The sequence below is a fragment of the Crotalus tigris genome, unplaced genomic scaffold (assembly GCF_016545835.1).
Source record: "Crotalus tigris isolate CLP2741 ecotype Arizona unplaced genomic scaffold, ASM1654583v1 scf7180000017634.973608, whole genome shotgun sequence".
Classification (NCBI taxonomy): domain Eukaryota; kingdom Metazoa; phylum Chordata; class Lepidosauria; order Squamata; family Viperidae; genus Crotalus; species Crotalus tigris.
This window is the reverse complement of record NW_024096528.1, coordinates 291,266-317,611: the sequence shown is the minus strand read 5'-3', so window position 1 is coordinate 317,611 and position 26,346 is coordinate 291,266. Positions and strand designations below refer to the sequence as shown.

Here is a 26,346-nt window from a genome sequence, read left to right as displayed (position 1 = left end):
GGCGACCCCCATGAAATGGTCGTTTGACTCCAAATGAGGTCGTGAGAACTGCTGCCCTATATGCTTTAGCCTCCAGTCCCCTAATCATCTAATGGATTTTTTAAAAAAATTCAGTTGTGAGATGCAAGCTAATTAAATAACAATACTACTATATTTTTTCACCAATTTGCCGATAAAAATTGGTGATAATATCCAAGGGATTCTAAGAATCTCAAAAATGATGGTTCCCAGACCTATTTTGGAAGCGTAGCTGCCCTTCTGTTCAAGGCATGCATATAGAAACACACACATACATAAGTAGTACAAAGAGCAGGACAAAATTTTAAAAACTTCATGGGGGGAAAAAAGTAGTGTGTAACTAATATGGATGAATAGGAAGAAAACTTTACAGCGCAAAGTTGTCCTGTTCAGAATCCCACTGATACAAGTATGATATTTTCACCATTTTAATAATTTTTTTCACCTGAAAAATGTTTTTATACTTTGCCAATGCTGACAGTTCCCATTCCTTAGAGACAATTTACGCTATTATGGTTGCATATTTGGAGACCAAAGCTGCTGTTAGCATATTGTATTGATACTGTATGATTTGTAGGATCCAGTTGTTTGTTTTACTTGAACTCTAACTTCTTCTGGAGTCAGACACACTCTTAAAATTAAAGAATCTGGAAATCAAGAATGTATTTTCTAATTGAATGATGCTTCATTTCACAATATAATCTATGATATGGAGCAAGTGTTTTTGCAGTTACTATTTTCCCAGCTATCAAAAGAAGGTAGGGAATGCTGCTCCCAGAGGGAGAATTGTGCTTCAGCCTGAGTTAGCAATTTCTTCTATTAACTGCAGATTATCCAGAAACCTAGAAATAGATCCAGATCTTTTCATCCTTCATATATTCTAATGAATTCGGGTATAATGGTCTTTGTGGAATGCTGTTAGTTATATCAACTAGTTTTAAATATCCAAAGGACCAAACTGGCTTGAACTGGCTTGTCAGCTTCATTGGATTTTGGATCAGGCTGAAATAACATTCTAGGCACCATAGCAACCAGTAATCCATAATAGAGAATACTATGGTAATTTATTGACAGGCACTCTAGACATTAATTTAATGATTTACCTCTTTGTTCATAAAAGAAGATGTGGGACAGATGCTGGAAACAGACAGAAATTTCCCCCGAGAGGAACAAGAAATACTGAGGGAAATCAGGATCATGCCAGAACAGATGATCAGGATATTAGATTGACCAAGCTCCAAGACCAGATGGAACCCATCCTGGAATTCTGAAGTAGAAAAGTAAATACGAAAGATATATATTTACTTTTCTCCTAGATGCAGAACCATCTAGGAGAAAGGGAAAAAAGGACTTATGGCACAAGGTGGGAATGAATTTTAAAATTCCATATAATATATTTAAAGAAAGAACTGCAAAATATGGTTTACATAACTTATTTTAGCAATATAAAGGATAGTAATGCTAATTTGATTCTAAAAAATCCACTACTTAATTAGGAGCAGCAAAGATTCATGAAGAGGGATTTGTTTAATATTTTAATTAGGTCAAGAAAGAAATTCAGATATCTGGCAGGCCAAACTTAAATCCTGAAAATACTGAGTATTACAAAGGGTACCATTTTAAATTTTTCTTCATATAACCAAACTTTTCTTTTAGTGAAATAGGCAGATAAGGTCCTTATTATTATTTTACTCTAGTCTGATGGATTGTACATTAAGAAATATACCCTGTGGTGTTCATAAGAATTTTTTTTAACATAGAGAATACTATATAGAAACTTTTGGTGACTTGCTAAATAATTCAGTTCTGATGTTAATGATCTGTAGGGAATATGTATAAAATACGTTATTATCATCCACAGTTAAAACAACCTTCTCCAAGGTCATATTGTCTAAATTTATTGGATTCCAAAGTTATACTCAAGTTTTACAAATAGAATATTACCCACCACTCTAAAATTGTATTGGTCACATAGAGAACTGTGAGGACTAATATCTTGAAGAAATATCTTTGCATTACCTACATTGTTAATTACAACGTGCATAAGTGAGGATACTAATAATGCATGTTCTAGCTCATATGTAAACCAAGGTACTTATAGTTGTACATCTAAACCCTTTCTTGCCTTATTCCTTCAATCAGCATTGAATGAATTGATTACTGAAAAATTAGTAGTTTTTAACCTGCTGCTTTAACCTCTATACCAAATTGTTTCTCTTCAGACTGGTTTCCTATTCAATCTTAAGGTAAGGAAGCAGAGCTTAGATGCAATCACTCTGAGGAAGGCCAGAGGAAGAGACACGTTTTCTGTGCAGGTTTTCAATGAATGCAAAAGAGGTTAATTTATATAGAAGGCTTTACTCAGTTCTGTACATAATAACTGCAAGAACATTGTTGCAAAAAGAGAATGGAGGTAATAAGGAGGTAATAAGGACACTATTTGTAAAAATTGTTCAGTTAATAGAATAGATTAGAACTGTTTATATAATAGATTTATAGTATAGTTTGAAGATCATATACATATATATATATATATATATATATCTTTTCATATAAGACTATTATTATTACCATTATTTATTTATGTTTCATAGTTGTATACTTATTACTATTATTTATTTTGTTATGTATGTCTTGAGAGGGTTACATAAATTTATGCAAAGAAGTAATAAGTATTACTTATATATTTTAATAATGCAAATGGAGCTTTCCTGAGTTTATAAAGATAGGTTGTGGCAGTGGGGAATTTATAGTCTGAATTTGAATATATCAGTAATAACCTTTTTTTTTCCTCCTCAGACTGCAAGGTCTATCTTTTTCTTGGTTTTGCTTCCTGCCCGGCTTGTTGATTCTCTAACTGTATAATTTCTAACCTTCCTCTGCCCATCCAACTTTTTAGCTCTAAACATTACCCCATAGCAGGTATAAAGACTTAAATGCTAACTTAAAACTCAACATAGTACAGCTACAGCATGCCTAAATGAAGTTCATTAAGAGAATATAAATCTTGGATATCTATGGCGAAACAGGGACGCTCTGAACAGATATAAAAATGGACATTTTACCAGTAGGCAATGAAGATGTGTGACAATAGATACAGTTTGGATGGGAAAATTTTACTGTTTTGGAAAAGGGACTTAAAGACTAGTACTAATGTTCTAAACTTCAAAAATTCATCCCAAGATATTGCTTTTTCAGGTAGTTTTATCAACAGACAATGAAATATTTGTCAAATCTAAATAAAGATCTCATTGAGTAAACAGCTATCTTGAAACATTAGTTAGGCTCTTGAGAAGAACTTACCACAGGGTGGATTAAATCAAATTGGTTTGTATAATTTTCTAAATTCTAATCAGATAACATTACATAAACATTATATGAGCAGGGACAAAGCCAGTCTGGGTCAAGATATTATCTGAGCCACCATTAAACTTAATATTCTTATTTTTAGGAAGAAGAGCATTGTTGTAAAATATGCATAGTCCTTGAACATCACATGTTACAGAAGAAAGGGAGAGGAATTATAAAAATCTCTAACTTTCCAAACCCTGACATTTTAGCCTTTCTGATTCACTTTAACAGGTGACGGATATTTTTTATAGATCTTTTTATTATAAATCCTTTAGGATATTTATTTTGTTCAAATAGATACTATCAAAGAACCCACCCAGATAATAAATTTCAAGTGCATTCCATTACATGTTGTCACACACCTGCCATGTGATTTCTAGCAAAATCTCATTAACTTTTCTCTGTTTAACAGAAAACGATAAATTTTATTTACATTCCCATAAGAATAACAATTTTAAAATAATCTGGACAGGATCAAAAGCCAATCAAGAATTGATTTAATGTATGGTTGGCATGCATATTTAATTTTTAATAAGAAAGTGGACCGGGCTTTCAAATTACATATTTTGAGGAGTGCCTTATTTCGAGTTTGGAAAAAGTATTATTATAGGTTAAACTATAAAATACCTATCTGGGGGATTCCTAGACATGCAATTGAGGGGATTTCTAAGGGGATGAACTTTGATAAAATTTTGTATAAAGAATTATTAATTTGGTCAGGTTCGGATTGGCATTTAAAATCTCTAGATGTATTAAGGCAAGAAAATATTCTACAGTCATGGTTTCAATATTTACAAATAGTGGACAGGTGGACTGTAGATAAGAAAGAAGGAATAACACTAGAAGATGGAAATCTGGTTTAAAGATCAGAGTCAGGCCCATATAAAAAGAATTTACAATGCTTTAATAGAATTAGACTCTGAAACAGAATTGGTTAAAGACTGTATGATTAAATGGGCTCAGAATATCCAGGATCTGATTTCTGCTTATTTGAAGGATCATACACAAGAAAGATATATTATTGTATGGAGAAGATGGATAGATTATATTCTGAAAAAATATGGTACTATAAAGTTTCATTTATTTTATGAGTAAATTTTATAGTAACTGTTGTAGAGATTTGTTTATATGTCTTAATTTAAGGGGAGTTAAAGGTTAAGTATGATGTTTTTTTTCTTTTTTCTTTCTTTTTTCCCCTTTTTTATTATTGTTAACCTTCTTATTAATAACCCTGTACTCTGCTCTGGGAAGCGAGGGGGGGAGGGTTGAGGGTGGGTGGGTGGGTGAGTGGGTGGATAATGATAATATAGTCATGGCAAATGCTTGGGCATTTCCCCTATGCTGCGTTCATGTGTGTGAGAGGGATGAGAGGGGAGGAAGGAGTAGGGAGGAAGTAGGATGGTTAGAGGAGATGGGGAGGGGAAGAGAGTAGGAGGGGAGGAGAGAAAGAGGAGGGAAGTAGAGAAGGTTTAGAGAGGGTGGACGCAGCCTGGGGGGAATGGGCAGGTGGTACCAATGGTTAATTGTATTTTGTATGAATAAATGGAAAATAAAATCTTTTTTAATAAAAAAAAGTCAATCAAGAATGGAAATATTATATTAAGCACCTGCAAATTATCTGTCTTGTTAATCAACTCCCCCCACCACCAAAAATGTGATCATTAATATTCACTTTTCAACATTTCATAATGCTGGAAAATTGATGGCATATGAAAAATGACAAGGTACATTCTATTGTTTCAACATCAGTAATACCTCTATGCCAGAAACAATATTGTAGCTATAATCTAATATTGAAAAAAAGAAAGAATACCATTTAATATGCAGATCTTAATTTGGTGGCAGGTGGGAAGATCTTATTTCAATTTGTGAATGGAGAAAAGCTGACATAAAGGCACTGATAAGAAATTTGGAATATGGGCATACTTACTGTTTGCACAGTGACTTTGCACTTCAAAACATCCCTGCTAATTCCTTGTCAGGTTTTATAGAATTCCTATGTTCATTTAGAAATTTGTTTTCCACAAATGTATTTTGAGAGATGTAATCCTAAACCTAAATGTATAATAGTGTTCTTATTTTTTACTGATCACTTAATTAGATATTTTTTGTTCTAATATTACATTCAGTCCTAACTAGTGTTGAAATATTAAATGGGAAAACCCCAGGGCTTTTTTTCTCATAGAACACCCAGAATGGAGTTCTGGCACCTTTTTTGGATGGAACGTAGTAGGGTAGGCAAGGCGGGTTGTATGACGTGTGTGAGTTCTGGAATCTTTTTTTTTTTTTTTTTTTTTTTTTAGAAAAAAAGCACTGGAAAAACCTATTTTCAGGAAGCACTATATTATAGAAATATCCTCAAATTGTTTATGTTCCTAATCCATTTTATAAGAGTTTGCATGGCATGGATTTTATCTGAGTCTAATTAATACACAATCAAGCAATTTAGTGAAGCAAAAAAAATTTCTTCTTAAACATATAAGTTCTTCATGTACCCAGCTGGCTAATGTGTGAGAGCAATGGTTTCCTTCCTTCCTTCCTTCCTTCCTTCCTTCCTTCCTTCCTTCCTTCCTTCCTTCCTTCCTTCCTTCCTTTCCTTTCCTTTCCTTTCCTTCCTTCCTTTTCTAACAAAACAATAAGACCTTTGTCATTTTATCTTATTTCAGCTTTTTTGTTTAACATATAACATCTTCCTTTTTCATTCCTTCAAGTTTAGTTTATGGTCTCTGACAGCATTCTCTCTATGCTATCTGTCCAAACATCTGTTCCTTTACTGAATCAAAAGTCTCCTTTTCCAGACAGTGGAATGCATATTTACAAAAACTACAAAACTCTCTCTTTTCAACATGGTTTTGCCAATATTAGACTCTTGCTAAGAAATTTTACAACTTTCTCCTGTCATGTCTCATTTTTATGCGTAGTTCAATACAACTAATTTATTTGGGATCTGTGGTGGAGAAAGAAGAATATTTTTGCCAGCATCTGAAATTACAACTCATCCCATTTTAATGCTCAAGATTTGTGATTTTTATTCTTTTTAATTTTAGAAATTGTAGAAATTTTATATTGGATCAGTGTTGTATATGATCAAATGATTTTTAATTGATATTTTAATAGCAATAGCATTTAGACTTATAATAATAATAATAATAGTAAAGTTGGAAGGGACCTTGGAGGTCATCTAGTCCAACCCCCTGCTCGGGCAGGAAACCCTACACCATTTCGGACAAATGGCTGTCCAGTCTCTTCTTAAAAACTTCCAGTGTTGGAGCATTTACTGCTTCTGGAGGCAAGCTGTTCCACTGATTAATTGTTCTCACTTATATATTGCTTCACAGTGCTTGAGAGCTCTAAGAGGTTTACATAGAGTCAGTATATTGCCCCCGACATTCTTGGGTCCCCATTTTACTGACCTTGGAAGAATGGAAGGCTGAGTTAACCTTAAGCCAGTGAGGAGGATCAAACCCCTGGCAGTCAACAGAATTAGCCTGCATTACTGCATTCTAACCACTGTGCCACCATGGCGCTTGAGTGTTTTAAGTATTTTTAAAATCAGGAATTAGATTTTAATGCCACTTCTTTTGAGTGGCATGAAATTGTCCAAAAAATATAACACAAACATATTACATGCATGTGTACAGAACAAAAGAAGTGATCATTTACATACAGATAACCACATATATACTGAAACACAATCATAAACACACACATTTTTGCACACATATATGAGCACAAAGTAGCAGAAAATACAATAGGGCATGGTAGAGTGACATAATATGATTGGAATAGGTCAAGATGCTGGTCATGAAGGTGCAATAGAAGCTCCATCCATTTTTTTAATGTACAGCATACATTAAAAATGAGTGGACCTTCTTTGTCATCATTATGGCCCTATCTTGACTTTGCTCACTACATCTTTGCTCACTACATTTGACCTTGAACAATGGGAGAGGGTGAGAAATAGATCAGGATGGCCCAAAATGAAAAGATTGGTGCACAAACAGTAGTGGTGAGGAGCATGTCACAATGGGAGTGAAAGGATAGATTAGAACATGGCCCATCTAAAATTTCCTAAAGCTAAGAAGCATTGAACTAACTGAGTGTAACATATAAACAGAAAATTGGGGGTTGTTGTTCTTGTTGTTACTAAGAATGAAGTAAATTGTTAGGACTTTGCCTTTTACATAATGTAACAATAAAGAGAAATTTCTGAATCAGTGTTGCTTAACCTTAGCAACTTTATGTGGACTTCAGCTTACAGAATTCTCCAACCAGCATCAAGAAGTGTCCTTATTCTTTGGATACTTGTTTCTATAATATCTTGTACTTTTTTGCTATCTTCTCTCACCAAGAGAAATAGGCTACAAGAAATGTTTTATTATTCCACAGGAGCTCTTTCTAAATACCTCTCAATGTACTGGTCCTACCACTTCCAGAATTTTCAAGAGCTTTGTAATCCCCATGTACTGTACTAGTTGAGGAAGTCTGTTATAGTAAAAATGACAGACCTAGTCCAAAATTCTCAAACTAAGTGAAGAATCATGGGTAGGAATACATATATTATATCAAACAGTTGTGCATGAAAACAGAAATTGGTATTGGGTGCCATATTAGAAAAAATAACATTGTGTCTTAAAGTCATTTTTCTAGCCTTTATGAATACAAAGATAGACATAAAAATATCAAGTGTGTGTGTGTGTGTGTGTGTGTGTGTGTGTGTGAGAGAGAGAGAGAGAGAGAGAGAGAGAGATAAAGAGGGAGGGAGGGAGAGAGAAAGAATTGGCTGGGGCTGGGAAAATCAAGAAAATCTAAGTACTACATGTATCTCCTTACCTCCTCCCATTATTAAGAAAAAAGATAAGCTAATCTATTTTGGTTAACATCATTTTTCTTACAGTGTCTAATTAGATGATTCAGAAACTCATCAACAACACTTGGTAATAGTGATTATCTTCTGTTTCTTTTTTCGAGCAACTGTTGTTTGGTGACATATTGCATTGAACCTTCAGCTTGTTTATCTCCATCATAGCTAGCAGCCATGATTAAGAACATTAAAATCTAAAATGTTTTTCATTTTTTCTTTTGGCACAAAATTTTTTCACATATAAGTATATGTGTTGGTTACATAAGTCTTCCACCCAAGTTTACCTTTAGTGGTGTAAATTAGAGGAAAGATCACTCGGTGTGATATTTCAGTCTGCTACTGAGATCTACATAAAAGATTTAAAGCTGGAACAACCAAAGGTCTTTGATGATGTCCATGCAAATCACTTACAGAATTGCTTTCAGGATTATGTACACTGTTGATGAATAAACTTTTGCTGGTGGTTTATGTTATTCCTGCTTTATTCCTGCTTTATTCTGCACCTTTTCTCTGTTTTTTCCAAATATTGTTTTAACATTTTGATAAAGTTTAATAAATAAATAACTATATTTTTGCCAACTGAACCAAGTAGTATGTGTGTTTCCTCTGATCTGGATATAGAAATTGATTGGGAGTGAGTTGGATGCAAATGAAACTGGAAATGATCCATAGTAATTTTCAATACTATCTGGATGAAAATGTCAGATGGTACTTGTAAACATAGAAGGAAGCTTCATTTGCATACATTTCCTGGTATTTTTCCAGATAAATTTTAATTATTGGTTCATGTCATCCATCTTCAGTAATGGTGAAGCTGAACTTAACCACAACTTAGGACACCATATTGCATCCTCAATATCCAATTATATTTACTGATTTCTTTACAAATACATTTAAAGTCTGCCTTCCCTCTAGGACTTTGCTCCAAATTCATTGAGCTAGTTTGAGTTAACATGGCAAACTTGCAGCACTAAAGCCGATGAAAGGATTCCAAGAGTGGAGCACTCAAAGAATAAACACTGTGCAAGATCATATCTACTGCAACCTCTTCGTATCAAATGTTTATGCTTTCATAAGCGTAAGAAGGATTGGCAGAAAAGGCTATACCACACAATCCAGTAAACTGATAAAGTTGAGTAGTTCCATATTTGTAATGCCAAAATAAGGCTACTGTGTGTTTATGATTACCAATGAAGATTATATAAAACTTATAGAATTATGCTACTGTTAGAATTTTGAAACCTTAATTACTATGGAAGCCATCATACTACAATATACTGTTTTATTTATGAATCAGGCTGTGAAAGGCTTTATTTAGTGACAGTGTATATGACAGATTTTATTAATTCAGAGGAATAATGTTCTTACACTAATCTTATAACCCTCTGCTCTAGTATAGTACAACATTACAGGTTTATGCTGTTAAATGTATTTTTTCTCTGTTGGCAGCCCCGTTGTTTTCTGACTGAATTTTTTAAACAATTTGTCACAGATCACAAAACAAATCTTTTTACTGCAAGATCTACAAGAAATTAAATGGAGGGTTTTGATTTTGGTATCATTGTTATTGGGTATAAAATTCCTAGCCAGTTGTTGAATTTCTTGCTTTCTTTTTTTTTTGATTTTGCACTCCCTCACTAAAGCAACTTCAGTGAAATTGGGCAAACTGCGTTTATAAATCTTTTATAATGAGACAGGGCTCTGAATAGCAATGCCATCCTCTGGTGACCAACGCTATAAACTAAGTAGTATTTATACCATAAAGTTCTGGGAGGGGCACTGCAGAAATGTAATTTCAGGCAGCAAATCCATAGATAAAAGCAGGGATGATATATCTGGGTGCTAGTTGTCAGATTAGCTAGCATGAATTTATGTATATATATGTATGTGTGTGTACATATGTTACTTCCTAAAATTAAAATCAGTAGAAGAATTGGATATAACATAACTTATTTATATTATTTTATTCAAGTATTTATAATCTTCCATTTTGCTATTCAGTCTTTAAAACATTAAAAATTGTAGTGTCTGTTTATGTATCTTTCTTTGGAATATCATTGGGATCACCTCTAAATGGACTAACTATGGTCCTGGAAAGTAGAAAGTACCTCTCTCTTTTGATATGGCTATCAGAGATGAATGCAACCCAGTGATGAAAGCCTTTAGGCTCCTTACTGGATATATACTGAGAAGACTACTAAACTGAAGGCTTGTGATGTCTTTACCAACCACCAGATGTGATGGAACTACAACTCTCCCAATTCTTGTCTGGAAGAAATTAAGTTAAGACTGATTTAATGTTTCTTGGAATTAGCTCATACAGGCTATTCAAAAGAATGTCATACATGCAATCCACCAGTGTATATCCTTGAAAAGAAAAGTTCTTCTTAGTACAGGCAGTCCTCGATTTACGACCACAATTGAGCCTAAAATGTCTGCTGCTAAGTGAGACAGTTAGTGAGTTTTACCCATTTTAAGACCTTTCTTGCCACAGTTGTTAAGTGAATAAAACTGTAGTTGTTAATTTAGTAATATGATTGTTAAGTGAATCTGGCTTTCCTGTGAACTTTACTTATCAGAAGGTTACAAAAGGTGATCACATGACCCTGGAACACTGCAACTATCATAAATATGGGTCAGTTGCCAAGTGTCTGAATTTTGATCATGTAACCATAGGTATGCTGGAATGGTTGTAAGTGTGAAAAACAGTCATAAGTCACTTTTTTCAGTGCTGTTGTAATTTCAAATGATCATTATATGAAGGGTTCTAAGCTGAGGACATTGTACACTTAAATAATTTTCTTTGGAATATGCTGATAGTACTGAGCCAATGAGGGATATTTGCTTATCTGCTTCCCTGAATTCAAGCTGCTTTATCATAGTTCCCAGTAATAATGATAATATACATAATAGGTAATTCACTGTTGAAGGTATTATAAAGATTTTGGGAAAGTTTTGGGAAAAAATAAAGCAAAACATGAATGAAGCAAAATGAACACAAGTGAATGAAATTAAAGCCCTTGGTTTCAAGGAATCATAGTCTAGTTTTGTATAAATATAATCTGAATTGTAGCCATTATCAATTGCCTATTACATTTTAAAGGTGAAAAATTAATTGGGTTAGTGTGGGAGTAACTGAAATCTAGATAGACTGCAATAAATTCTGATGGTTAGTTGTATTTTCCTGATTCTTTACTTATTAATTGAACTGCATACCAAGAAAAACATTGTACACATATAGATCAATCAATTAATAAACACCTTTATTGATATGCCCTATTTGATTAAAAAAAAGCAAGAACTACTGAATAAATTTTCAAGAGCTTCGAGAAATACCAGTCCTCCAAATTGTTTAACATTTACATTTTAATGTGCTTAAATATATGAACATATTGGATGTTTTTTAGCAAGCAGTATATTACAGTGGCATGCCATTCTGTGTTGCATGATAATGTAATTTTATTACTTTCTTTCAGATTTATGGTTTGCACTATTTACTAGGTAAAAAAAAATCATGCTTATTAACTAAAGTTTAATTGTATTATTATTATTTATAAAAACTATTGACCATTTCAGTTCCAAGAGACTTTTGGTGATTTAAGAAATATAAAATACCCTGACCACCAATAATAAAATAATAATAATGCAAAACAATAACAATCTTTCTGGTATTGATGAGTCCATACAAATAGTGTTGAAAAACTTTCTAAAAGAAGAACCAGTTTCACGAGCTTTTGGATGACCATGAAATTAGGAGCAACATTTGTCCCAGAACTTAAGCTGTTTCAGAAGTGGTGAGTCCTTAGAGAGAATGAGTCCTGTTGAGTCCCAAAGGTGTTTTTTCAAAAGACAATTGGACTTTCTTTGCTTTTCCTCAAAGATATTTCTCTTCTCATTCAAAATGCTTCTTCATTTTGGACTGAATGGTGGAGAATGGAAATATTCATCTTCCTTACAGTAATATGGTCATTAGCACTCTTTCTGAGAGTTGTTGAGGCCACTTGGAGATTTATCTATGTGCCCAGGAACACCTGAATAGTGCAGATGGATGTGGACAACCTTTGAGACATCTACGACCTAGATCATGGGTAGGCAACCCAAAACACTCAAAGAGCCACTTGGACCCGTTTCCCACCAAAAACAAAACACCAGGACCCGCAAAACCCTTTTGATATCTAAAATGAAGATAACACTGCATATATCCTTTTTTACCTTTACCACACACACACACACTAAAAATAAAAGTAAAAGTAAAAGTAAAAGTAAAAATATCACTCTTGGAAATATCCATACTATTAAAACAATGATCACCAAGAGAATGCTTTAAGAGAATAAAATTACATACACACACAGGTAAAAAAAGGATATATGCAGTGTTATCTTCATTTTAGATGTCAAAAGGGTCTCTCTCTCTGTCTCTCTCCCTCCCTCCCTCTCTATCTGCCTTTGGTCTGCCACTCCTCTTCCCCCACTCTCTTTCTTTCTCTCTCTCTCTTTCCTCTCTCTCTCTCTCCCTCCCTCCCTCTCTTTCTCTCTCTCTCTTTCTCCCCCCCCCTCCTATCTGCTGCTCACCTGGCAAGCTTCAAGCTGTTGTCCAACAATCTCAGGGGTAACCAACCTTGTCTCTTTTATGACTCATGGACTCATGAACTTCAACTCCCAGAATTCCTGAGTCAGCCTAGCTGGGCTAGCTAGCTCTCTCCTGCCCTTCCTGCTTCCTGCTTCCTGCAGAGACGCAGCAAAGGGAGGAGCTCCGCCCTGTAAGCTTTTCAGCTCCTCGGAGAACACTGTGAGTGCACTCTCTTTTACACACACACACACACACACACAACACACACACACGCGGGGGGGAGAGAGAGAAAGAGAGAGAGAGAGAGAGAGAGAGAGAAGCAGGGAAGCGCAATTGCCTCTCTCTGTCTCTGTCTCTCTCTGCAAAGGCAGAGGAGGCTGGGAGCCACAGGGGAAGGCTCAAAGAGCCGCATGCGGCTCCGGAGCCGCAGGTTGCCGACCTGTGACCTAGATGACTGAGAATCTTCATAGACAGTCCTATTGAGTCCTCTCCTGCTATACCTCATCCAAGGGGGGCACTATCAGATGTTCTTGATTATCAAGATTGGGCAAACTTATTTCTGAAAGGCAATATTGCACTTTTTATTATTATCCAATAAAGGTATATATTAACTTGTTTGTGTGATACACATGTACCAGAGAGATATGTGTTTTATTAAAGAAATTAAATAAGAATGGCAAATACGTTTCTGTGTGAATGTATGTATATATTAATTATTCCTCCTAGACTACAAAGATATACTCAAATGAATAGTGTTAGGAAAGCTAGCGAGGCACATTTGCAGGTAAGGATAGGAAATTCTGTTAATTTTCATTAATTAACAGAGCTGTGGTGGTGGCAATGGTTAGAATGCAGTATTGCAGGCTGATTCTGACAACTGCCAGCAGTTCAGTCCTGACTGGCTCAAAATTAATTCAATCTTCCACCTTTCTGGTAAAATGAGAACCCAGATTATTAGGAACAATATGTTGACTTTGTATATCACTTAGAGAGGGTTGCAAAGCATTATGAAGTGGTATCTAAGACTAAGTGCTATTGCTAATTCTTTTCATTTCCAACAAGCTTCTTGCTTCTTGTTCAATTCTGCTCAGACATTTTACATCAAATATACCTCTATTTGTAGAGGGACAGTTGTCTCCTGCATTTTATATATAAATTGTGCATTTTTTACAAAACTGTCCGGAAAAATACAGTTTTGAATATGCCTATCTGTAACTTGTACATGCATAATTTTTTCTAACATATTTATTTGTATACACTCATTCTCAAGTTGGTTACATCACACATATGGATCCCCTATATAGTTTCAAATCTAAATTGATATATTGCTCAAAGTATTTCTCAACCTACTTGCATCTAGTATATAGGATTAAATAGATTCTTTAATCTTAATTCTAATTGCTGTTGTGGGTCTAATGAGTTTTCTCTAAAGCTGTTTGCTTTGCAGGCATCCATCCATTCAGTCTATCTCTATATATTTTAGTATATAATAAATATCATTTAAATTATATTAAAATATGAACACCTGGAAGTTTAGTTCAGTTCCTGGTGACTACATGGACACATAACAGACTTGTCTGGTTTCAGAGAGCCAAATACTATCAATATTTTAATAGGACTTCATTAGGGAATACCATACTATAAATTAAGCTGGGAGGTAAAAATAAATTCTGGAAGGAGAGACTGGCAAGCCATTTTAGTATGAAAGCAATAAATAAATAAATAAATAAATAAATAAAATCCTTGGATTTGTTCAATTGAGCTTGATTCAATGTAAATGAAATATGTTTCCTATACAAAAATATGGGGATGCGTACTCATAAAACTGCAGTCAACATATATGACTGCTATAAATAGAACTTGACAACTGAGTATTTGAACATTCTCCCTCAACTCCTGGGTCAATACCCCGAGGCCCTTCTATTCATCTAGCTTAAATTAATGATCTCTCTTATGCACTAGGAAATGAATCAAAGCTCTCCTGAGCCAAGCATTTCCATACTAAATTTGATTAATTTTGATGACTATCAATTCACACTGTTAATTAAGTAAGGTACAGTGATTAAAAAAAGCTATGGCATGTTGTCTAAAAGTAATGGATGTTTAAATGGCTGAGTCATTCCTAGCTGAATAAACGCATAGAAAGGACTTCCGCCTTCAACAAGATGTGTACAAACATCCCTTCTGCCTCTTTTTCTTTCATTTAGAGAGGCATAGATTACCTTGACTATACATTTGACATTATATTTTGGACATAACTGTCCATCTGGGCATATTTTAATAAGATTGGAACTTCAGTGGTTTATTTTGTTCTTCCATTCCAAACGTTGTCCCTAGACCAGGGGTCTCCAGAGTTGGCAACTTTAAGACGTGTGGCTTATGCTGACTGGGAAATTCTGGGAGTTGAAGTCCACAAGTCTTAAAGTTGCCAGATTTGGAGATCCCTGTCTTAAGGTATAAATAAACTTCTTAATTTAGAGTTGGGCATCCTGGAGCCAGACAGATATTTTTTTCCTTTAATTTTAAAGCTTCATATTACCACCCAACTCACTAGAATATAACTCCAGGTGACATATAACAATAAAACAAGATATGATAAATACCACAAAACAATCAAAAATCACAATAACAAAGCACACAATGTTGTTATTTATTATTTCATTTAATAAATTACTTCATTTATTTCATTTGCTACGGTCCTCTTTGAAGCAACTGCTTCCTTCCTATGTTGCTTCTCAAAAACTATACTTCATAGATAAAGGCCTTTTTTGTATATTAGAGAATGGAATTATAACTGGAAAGAAGCTCATTTAGAAATGATTGTTTCAGGAAAAAAGTAGAACATAGTTTTATTCTTTATTTTCCTTCCATCATGGTTATAACAATTATATAGCTGGATTTTATTCACTGATAGCTTGTATTTTTAAACAATTTTCAAATAAAACAGTTTTTACTATTTTGGGTTTTCTTGTAATTTTCTAAGGCTTTCATGATTATATACAGTTGTATGATGTTTATATGCAGTTATTTGGCTATTTTGTTCTTGATCTTGATTGCTCAGAGATTCATTGGAGTGAAGTAGCATGTAATCCTCACAAGTAAGCAGCTAGATAACAGTGATGAGTTTACATGATACATCTCATTGGCACTTAATAGGGTCTTTCATCTTTTGGCTATTATAAGGAAAAGTTTTAAAAGGTCCAGATTTTTTTACTCAAGGATAAAAGATATTGTTGTTTCTGAAGAAGCTCATACCATCTGCAATTTTTGTGTGTGTGGTGTCCATAAAACTGAATGTGTCACTATCTTAATGTCTCAATTTGTCTTGGATTTTGAAACAAAGGTGTGGATATCATTTTCTTCCCTGCCACATCTTCCCTGGATGTGAATGTGTAGTTTCTTTGACTTGCTTATACATAGATTTCTCAACAGAAATTTAAAGCATTCACCATCATTCTTTGTTGTCATTCTAACATTTTTCTTCATATGTTTGAGCAATCTAAGTTCAGAGAGACTTGTTTTTTTAGATTGTTTTCAGTTTTGATGGTTGTTAGAGAAATGTTATACTGATCAGCTGATCATCCTCACTGTCCTTCTTTGAAGTCATTCTATATAATTTGAATCTACTTTAGTTTCAAGCCCAGAATTAGATATGAACTTGGGTTTGTATCAAACCAACTTAGAATAGAGAAGAACAATTACTATTACATAAATCAAAAGTAGCATTTGTCTTTTGAATAGTCTTGCAGGATCATATCAACACATTGGGATCTGTCCAATGCGGTGTGATAAAAAATAAAGACTTGGAATTCAGGAATCATTAATAAAAGTGCATTTGAAAAACATGCTTGTATTGTTTATTTATGCAGAATACTTTGGCTAGAGCTATATTATTTCATAGATTGCTGCTGAGTATTAGATTTGACTTTTATCTAAGAAAGGGCACTGTTTTCAACAAGTGGGATATTTGAAGTTGAGGGTGGTGTACATTTTGATTAAAATGTTGCTCAGTGGCCTTTCAGGCAAATTCCAAAATTATTTAATATTCCTTTCAGCACATAGATGAGAAATGGCAATGGCAATATTAATAAAAGAAGGCTTATAGGAGTATAGAATCAAAGTACCAGGTCCTCACTAAAGTTATTTACCTAGCTAGAGTTTCATTTCAAAGTGAACAGAAATGCTATGATGCCTGTATTATGCAAAAACCTTAAAACTCTGTTAGATATTCTTAATCCATTCTAATTTATTCTGGGAGTCTTTAATCTTCTACAGAATGGAACTGCTGTGAATTTTTCAAAAGCCATCATAATCTATGATATGAGGAAGAAGATGATGAAAAAGAAAAAGAGAAGAAGACCTATAATGATGATATTGGTACTGGACTTCAAGAGTTCACTTTAAATTTATTCTGAAAGTGTACAATGGAGAATAAGAGTTAAAAGGCTATGTTGTACAGTTAACATTACAATCCTGTCCTATTCATTACAAATGTGTTGCATCTTTGCTATTAAGGCACTCTGGTGGAATGATCTAATCTTAAAGAAAAAGAGAATGATCAGAAAAGAGGCTTTGATCCTTGAAATTCCTAGAATATTGATCATGCAGTAAGTGGTATCTACGATGTTTAAAAGAAAATCACTTATCAGATATAATAAAAACATGTTATTTGTTAAGTGATAATAACTGTAGGGAAAAAGATAATTTGTACAGTTGGGACAAAAAACAATCATGGAAAAAAGTGCAATACCACCTTAGTAAAATCATTTTCCTACACTGTGTTGTTTCAAATGAAACAGTCAATCAAGACTTCTCATTTAGCATGTTATGGCTAATTTGTTAACAAGCAGGAGTCCAGTTAATAATTAGGGTGCTTGTCTTCAGCCATCCATCTACTGTATGGCCTCTTTCATGGAACTCCATTCAATTCTTCACATTTTGATTTGTATTAATTTTTTTTCTTAATTCCCATTAATGTTTTTATTATTTTACAGATACTGAGGATACCTTTAAGGTCTGTTTTATGTTTTGGTTTTGTTGATTTTTGTGGAACTTTGCTATTTTTTCTCAGGTTTTTGTTGTTGGAAACACAAGATTGATGACATTTTTAAGTGTGACTTGCAAGACACTTTGGTATTTTCTCAATACATTTTGTAACTTAATTTTCTATAAAACAATGGGGCTCTCTAACATCACCTTTAACTCTTTATTTATTTGTTTATTTATTTATTTCTCTATGATAGTAATGCTCATCAGTTTAAAACCTCAGTTAAGCAAAGCATATGGGTTAAAAAATAAAGACAATACCAACCAGATTTCAGCTATTTCAGCAGAAAGTCCGTCTCTCTGAATAAAAATGCACTTGCTTTCTAGTAGAAAGAGAATAAAGATGAAGCTAGCATAGCTTCTCTTGAAGAAAGTGTCAATAGTGCCTGGGAGCAGCAACTGAAAAAGTCCTCTTTAAAGTGTAAGCTGTGATAATAGCAGGAGAGAGTGATGCAATGCTTCTGGGGATATTAAAAAGCTGGGTAGCTTTATGTAGGAAAATATGATTTTTTCCCCCAAACAGATCTGTCTCATGAACATAGGGCTTTTAATCAGGAGTATCCACTGTGTTCTAAAGCAGACTTTTATCCATTGAATTTTTGACAAGGAAACCATATGTGCTCCTTGTTATGGCTTGTTCAGAGATCTTGCCTCCTCATTCTGGAACAGCTGAAATTTTCCCAGTTTCAAATGAAGTGCATCTTATATAGGTTGCGTGCCCTCATGACTATATCTAGCATTTCTAGAGAACAAATAGGCAATCCTTGATTCATAGCCTGTGATGCCTTAGATTAAATATCATTACTTATCATCTGTTAATGACACCATTTTATAATTTGAACAACTTCTTTGGATTGTGGTGGAAAAAACGATGGAAAGTTGGGTATCATCAGCCTACCAGTTGCAATAAATCCCAAAACTCTGCCAGGAGTTTCATAACTGGAAACTTGGAGGACAATCCAAGTGACAGAGCTCCTGGCCTTGGCAACTTTCTAACAGGGGTGGAGGGAGGGAGGGGGAGATGCCTTACATTTATAGAATACGTATATTTATGTAGGCAAATTGCATGCATAAAAGTAAGTTTCATATATTCCATTTGCCGTAGTTTCTGAATTATATGACATACTTAATGAGTTTTATTGTTGATTATGGTTTCGTGGTTGTAGTGTTTTGCTTCCCTAATTTACCTTTAAATTAAACTACAAGCCTAGCCTTAGCTTCAACAACCATTGCAAGAACAAGATTAGCTTTTGCAAAGCAATTGAACATAACATTTAATAGACACAATGGAAACATCAGCAATATTAAATATGAGAATAGGCATGTCAGAAGTTTCTATTTATTTTAATGGAGAAAATGTTGGTAAATACAATAGTGCAAATCAATTGGCATGACTTCATAGCACTTTGCATTTCTATGCTTGCCATGTGATAACTGATGAAATGGAGACTGGAGGGGGCAGGAAAGCACACAATTCAAAGCCTTCATATTTCATATAATTAAAAATTATGAAGAACCATTGCAATGCAAAAGGCTACTGTTAGCAGGACTGACAGACTATATCATTATCAGCCAGTCACTTGTTTTAAAAAAAATCCCCTTCATTTTAGATTTCATAAAGGCTAAAATGAGCCAGTTCTTTTATTTCAAATGAACTATTGAGTGCCACATCAAATTATAGAGACAATTTATATCTTAATCCCATGGTGCATATTACACATAAAAGCAAATTTTAATCAGAAATGGGAGGCAAAGACAGAGCAAGCATTTTTGAAAGTGGAACCATCTCTCAGATCTCCTATCCTTTCTGTGATTGAAGATAGGGAGATGGGTTAGTAAACAGCTCTTCTTCCATGTCAAGTTGGCATATTTTCCCTTTTCAGCCCCATTCCTTCTCCTCATTTGCTCCTGGTCCCAAAATGCTGCTTAAGAATGATATACTTTTTCTCCTTTTCTGTGACATCTTTGTTGCTGCTTTGTTAACTGACATACCTTCAGTGTATTTTGTGAAAACCTCTCTCCTCACTTACTCTGCTGATCTCAGATATGGATACAAAACAGCTCTCAGAAGCTAGGTATATTTTATCATCCTTGCTATTAAAAAGAAGGAAAATTTGGCTAAATCATCTCAGGAGCAAGCAAAGAGGACCATATTTGTTGTTTCCCATCTACCTGCTTCTTCTGGCAGCTAAAAATATGGCCAGTAGTTGCATTTTTAAAGGCTTTATTTGTCTTTATTTGCCCATCCAATTTCCTTTTGAGAACAAGGTTTCTGATTTTGGAGGGGCTGCCAGTATATACACTGAGTGACTGCCAGCAAAGAAAATGTCTCATTCTTGACTTATATTAGATATTCATGCAGGAATATTTGAAATTATTTTTGGCCATTAGGTTTTGGGAGAAACCAAAGTGATGGGAAAGGTTGACAAAGCAGAAACTGTTATTCTGAGATTCTTGAGTGCAGTGGAAGAGGAAAGTCCCTTGTTTATTCTAAAATGTTTTTATAAGGTTGACTAGTAAATGCACTAGTTAAATACCAAGGTGGATTTGCATCATCTCTTTTTATCCAGTTCTAGAAAGGGAATGTGTGACATTTTAGTTTAATTCTGCTCACTATTCCTTAGGCAAGGTGAGAGAAATAGAGTAAATCTTTCAGAACTATCTAGGCACATAAATCAACACAATCCTTTCAAGAGGTAAAGAAATAATATTAGAAAATATTTAATGAAGAAAAAGATAAAAAGGGAAAAAAAACTGGGTAGTGCAAATTATATATTTTAAAAAGTAAGTGTTATATTAGAAAGTTGATCAATTTAGAAAAATATATTTTTGGATAGACTGTTCTTGTTAATTAATAATAATAATAATAATAATAATAATAATAATAATAATAATAATAATAATAATAATAATAATAATAATGATGTTGGAAGGGACCTTAGAGGTCATCTAGTCCAACCCCCTGCTCAGGCAGGAAACCCTATACCATTTCAGACAAATGGATGTCCAGTCTTTTCTTAAAAACTTCCAGTGTTGGAACATTCACCACTTCGGGAGGCAGGTTGTTCCACTGATTATTTGTTCTAACTGTCAGGAAATTTCTTCTTAGTTCTAGGTTGCTTCTCTCCTTGATTAGTTTCCATCCATTGCTTCTTGTCCTGCCTTTAGGTGCCTTGGAAAATAGCTTGACTCCCTCTTCTTTGTGGCAGCCCCTGAGATATTGGAATACTGCTATGATGTCCCCCCTCGTCCTTCTCTTCATTAAATTCTAGCAGCCTTTCCTTATATGTTTTAGCCTCCAGTCCCCTAATCATCTTTGTTGCTCTTCTCTGTACTCTTTCTAATCTTTTTTACATTGTGGTGACAAAAAGTGGATGCAGTATTCCAAGCGTAGCCTTACCAAGGCATTGTAAGTGGTATTAATATTTCACGTGATCTTGATTCTATCCCTCTGTTCATGCAGCCCAGCACAGTGTTGGTGTTTTTGGCAACTGCAGCACACTGCTGGCTCATATTTAAGTGATTGTCCACTAGGACTCCGAGATCCCTCTCACAGTTACTACTATTGAGCAAGGTAGCCCCTATACTATACCTGTACATTTGGTTTTTTTTGCCTAAATGTAGAACTTTACTTTTTTCACCATTGAATTTCATTTTGTTAGATAGCGCCCAGTGTTCAAGGCTGTCCAGATCCTTCTGTATCTTAAGCCTGTCTTCTGGAGTGTTGGCTATTCCTGCCAGCTTGGTGTCGTCTGCAAATTTGATGATTTCCCCATCTATCCCCTTGTCCAAATCATTGATGAAGATGTTGAAGAGCACTGGGACCAGAACAGAGCCCTGGGGCACCTCACTTCACACTTCCCTCCATGTAGATGCGGTTCCATTGAGGACCACACTCTGAGTACAGCTGGTCAGCCAGCTACGGATCCATCTGGTGGTGATGGTGTCTAACCCACAATTTTCTATCTTATCAAGTAGTAGGTTGTGATCTATTTTATCAAATGCCTTACTGAAGTCCAAGTAAATTATATGCGCAGCATTCCTCTGATCCACTAATTTTTTCACTTGGTCAAAGAATGCAATAAGATTTGTCTGGCATGATCTGTTTTTGACAAACCCATGTTGGCTTTTAGTAATGACTTTGTTTGCCTCTAGATGTTTGCTGATTCGTTGTTTGATTATCTTTTCCAGAATCTTCCCAGGTATTGAGGTCAGGCTGATAGGTCTGTAATTTCCTGGGTCCATTTTTTTCCCTTTTCTGAAAATGGGAACTACATCAGCTCTTTTCCAGAACTCTGGTAGTTCCCCAGTGCTCCAGGATCTTTGAAAAATATAGTTCAATGGTTCTGAGATCACATCTGCCAGTTCCTTGAGAACCCTGGGGTGTAATCATTTGGTCCTGGTGATTTGAACTCGTATAGGTTGGACAGGTTCTCACCATTTTCTTGCCTAGCTTAACTTGCATTTCTATTCTGTTTTTTTATGGCACTATTTTTGGTAGGTTGGTCTGTTTTTTCCTTTTGTGTAAAGACAGATGCAAAAAAACTAATTAAATAGTTCTACTTTCTCCCTGTTGCTTGTCACCTTCTTGCCACTTTCTCCCACTAATGGACCAATCATTTCCTTCACTTTTTTCTTGTTTTTTACATGTTGGAAGAAGCTTTTTTTTGTTATTTTTGACTTTGGTCGTAAGCCTTAGTTCATTTTGAGCCTTAGCTTTCCTCACTTCATCTTTGCAGGCTTGGGCTATTTGTTGATATTCTGACTTAGTTATGTGCCCCTCTTTCCACTTTCTATACTTGTCCTTTTTATGTTTCAGTTTGTCAGAGAGTTCTTTATGCAGCCATGCTGGTTTCTTTTGAGAGCTGTTATTTTTCCTCTTTATTGGTTCTGTGCTGGACTGGGCTTTTATTATTTCACTTTTCAAAATTTCCCAAGCTTCTTGAGTTGTTTTCCCTTTGAGGATTCTTATCCATGGAATCCTTCCCAAGCCCTCTCTAAGTTTATTGAAGTTAGCTCTCTTAAAGTCCAAGACTGTAGTTTGACTGTGTTTTATTGCTTGTGCTTCCATAATGTTGAATTCCAACATTGCATGATCACTTCCTCCCAAGGTTCCTGTGGCTTCAACACCTTCTATCATTTCATCTCTGTTAGTGAGAATTAGATCCAAAATGGCTAATCCCCTAGTTCAATTCTCTACTTTTTGGGAGACAAAATTGTCTGCTAGGTTTGCAAGGAATCTGTTTGATCTTCCACTTGGTGCAGAGTTTGTCTCCCAGTTGATGTCAGGGTAGTTAAAGTCCCCCATTACTATTGTGATGTGCTTCCTACATATCTTAGTTAGTTGACTAGCAAAAAGTTCATCTATTTCCTATGTTTGGTTGGGTGGCTTGTAGTATACACCTATGGTAATGTCGTTTTTTCCCCCTTTTATATTGATCCAAATGCATTCAAGAAAGTTTTCATCATTGTTGTACTCTATTTCTGTAGAGATGTAGTTATTTCTTACATATAGAGCAACTCCGCCTCCTCTTTTATTTGGTCTGTTTCTTTTAAATAATTTAAATCCCTCTAGCTGTGTGTTCCATTTGTGGGTTTCATCCCACCATGTTTCTGTAATGGCAACAATATCATATCTGCCCTCATTAACCTGAATTTCTAGTTCACCCTGTTTGCTGTTCATACTCTGTGCATTGATGTATAGACATTTGAGTCCTTTATGACTGACCCTGTGTTTACTTTCTATGTAACCTGTATGGTGCTTGAGTTCCCCTATTGTCTTACTACCTATCTGGTTAGTGCACTTTGTGTGACACTTGCTATTAGAAGCTTGATTTTGCTTGACAGCAAGGTTGATATTCTTGTCTGCATACACATCTATGTTACATGCACTGATAGCCCTATAGTTTTTAGATTGCCTGGGACAGGGATGCTCTGTATCAATTAACTCACTGTCCCCGCTGTTTAGTTTAAATATTCCTCCAGAAAATCTGTGAATTTATAGCCGAGTAACTCAGTCCCTTTCTTTGATGGATGCAAACATCTCTTTTGTACATTTTTTCATTGGGCCAGCTACAGACTTCGTGACTAGTATATCCAAACCCTTCCCCTTTACTCCACTCCTTTAGCCACATATTGAATTGTGCTATACGCTGGCCTTTTCCATTTTGCTCCTTATATACTGGTAAAACTTCTGAAAAAGTAAGCCTACAGCCTGTTCTGTTAAGTTCCTGCTCCAAGCTCTGGAAATCATTCTGCTCAGAGAGTACATCTTTTTGGGACAGATTGTTAGTGCCAAGATGTACAATAGCCTCCACATTATAATCCTTGCTGGCATTCTTGATTATTTTAGAAAAACGCTTCTTGTCCCTACTGGCAGTAGCACCTGGAAGCACTTGTTAATTCAATATTTCTGATCCAACAGCATCTGATGTATTGGTCACATTTGTTCCTTTGAATTGACTGGAAATGTCCAAGGACAGATATGGACTACAAAGAGCAGAGTAAGGGGTTTTTCTAGTTTTTGAAGTTCAGTGGGATGAATTTTGTTTGATAGTTATCCTTCCTAGGGCAATAGGCAAAAATACAGTAAGCAATAAAATAGATATCAATGGAATATTAATGTCATTAGCTTGCAAATGAGCAAGGTATAGTCAAAGAGAACTGAGCACAAATGTGTTGTTTATTTTGGCTAGTAAGGACACATCAGAGTAACATGAGTTAATGCTAACAGAATAACGAGAGTCCACATTTATATTCCCACTAAGAATAAGAGAAGCTTCTAATATGTCTGCCCTTGAGAGTTAATTGAAGTTTAATGTAACTAACACCATAACCTCATACCTAAATAAGTAACTACAAGATACTTCATACCAACCATGAGAATTTTCCTCAAATGCTCTTCTTCTCAGAATCAAATTCTCTTTCATCAAACAAAATGAATGTGGATGGGGGGGAAAGAAGGCAGAAGGTTGTCGCTATCCAGCACTACTATCATTTGTGTATTGGTGTCTTAAAATATTACTTTTACATTTTGAAATAAGGAAGAAACAACTGATTTTTAATAGTATGCTTGCTTAAGTATATTATTCACATCAGTACATAATTGTTTTATAAATAAATAACATTGATTTTATGTAACCAGTTGTCAAATTGTCATCTTCTTCAACTGTGACAATCTTCTGATTTTTTGTGGAAAAGGGTAAAACATCTTACTAATTATAGATGGAAGAAACAATTTGGTAAAATTGTTTTACCAATTGCATAGCATGAATTCATACAAAGACTACAATTACACTCACATATCATACTAAGACATAGCTTGTATAAGCCACAGGTTGCAAACATGGGGATTGGATTCACCTAAAAGCCATAATTACAGTTAAGTGTAAGAATTTATTAGCACGTTAATTTATGATCTATCATAGAGCTTTGCAGTCTCAAAGCAAAAAGTTTGCTATATGAACAATCAATGAACAGGCACAGGTGATCACTCTGAGGCCAATCTTTTCTAACCTGGTGTACTGCAGAATGTTGGGGAATCATAATAGAGAAGGTTGGTTAAGATGAATGTGAATGAACCTGAGACTTGTGGCTTCCTTTCTCTCCTCCAGGAAATAGAATGAATACCTGTTTTGACATTATGGCATATGGATTTGCCAATTCTATAAGTTCCAACAAAAGATGCTGGTATTAGAGCTCAAAGATGAACTGAGTGGCTGATGTGAGAACAAATTGCTTGATAGTGTTATTTGCATTAGTTTCAGGCATTTCTTTCCTTCCTTCTTTCTTTCTTTCTTTCTTTCTTTCTTTCTTTCTTTCTTTCTTTCTTTCTTTCTTTCTTTCTTTCTTTTTGAAAAAAGCTTTCTCAGCCTAAGTAAAAATCAAAATTAATATTTTCTCTTTTTAAAAAAATTATAGATTTTTCATCTTCAGCTCTCAAAGTTTTAGCTATTATGAAATATCTCCATATAGCAAAGATGAATTTTGATTGCAGTAGTTAATTTTTTATAATACTAGATTTTATTATCTGTGTTGTTTTGTATTTTACTGGTTTTTTTATTGTGTTATTTGGATTTTATGGTTTTAAGATTTGTTTTAAAATAGATATGCCACACAAAGAACTATTTTATGAGGCTATTAGAGATTAAACAAATAATTCTCCTTATCTGATTTTATTAGCTTTGCTTAGATGAAAGCACATACCACTAAATGAAAACTGCAATTTGTTCTAAAATAAAAAAGGATCCTTCCTTTCCTCATACATAAAAAAACAAGAAGAAAGGGAAGAAGGCTATCTGAGCATAAAATTTTGATAATTTAAGCTATAGCTAGTAGCCAAGGAGGCAACTGAAGCAAAAATAATTCTCAGAATGCTTTCCTAAAGAAATAAGGTTTAGTAAAATTTCAAAAATTGTTAAAGAGATTGACCCTCCTACCTTGTGTTGTATAAAAATGCAGGTTTCTTCAAAGATTGATGTATCTTGTATAAAACAAG

The 26,346-nt window shown here is 34.6% G+C and overlaps 1 protein-coding gene across 4 annotated transcripts in view; it reads left to right on the top strand.

Annotated features, from left to right (window-relative positions):
* The window catches only part of NXPH1 (neurexophilin 1), a 205,628-nt gene that overhangs the window by 172,039 nt on the left and 7,243 nt on the right, over positions 1 to 26,346 (top strand). The window lies entirely within an intron of this gene.